Here is a 344-nt window from a genome sequence, read left to right on the forward strand (position 1 = left end):
ACACTCCAGCTCTGAAAGTATTCGACGCAGTACCCGCCGGGGGAAGCAGAGGAAGAGGAAGACCTCCACTCCGTTGGAAGGACCAAGTGGAGAAGGATCTGGCTTCACTTGGAATATCTAATTGGTGCCACGTAGCGAAAAGAAGAAGTGACTACGCCAATCAAAAAGAAGAAGAGTACTCATTGCGTTCATTCACTATACTCGTGACGCAATGTGGTCCAATAATTGTTTAGCTCAACTTCAACATCAGCTTCTGACACCTTTTTTTGCTCATGATACTGTTTTTTACATACCAGGGTAAAAAGGTAATATTAAATTTTTTGTTAACAAAGCTTCTAATAAGT

This window comes from Bactrocera latifrons, unplaced genomic scaffold (assembly GCF_001853355.1).
Source record: "Bactrocera latifrons isolate USDA-ARS-PBARC rearing strain unplaced genomic scaffold, ASM185335v1 scaffold_720, whole genome shotgun sequence".
NCBI classification, from domain to species: domain Eukaryota; kingdom Metazoa; phylum Arthropoda; class Insecta; order Diptera; family Tephritidae; genus Bactrocera; species Bactrocera latifrons.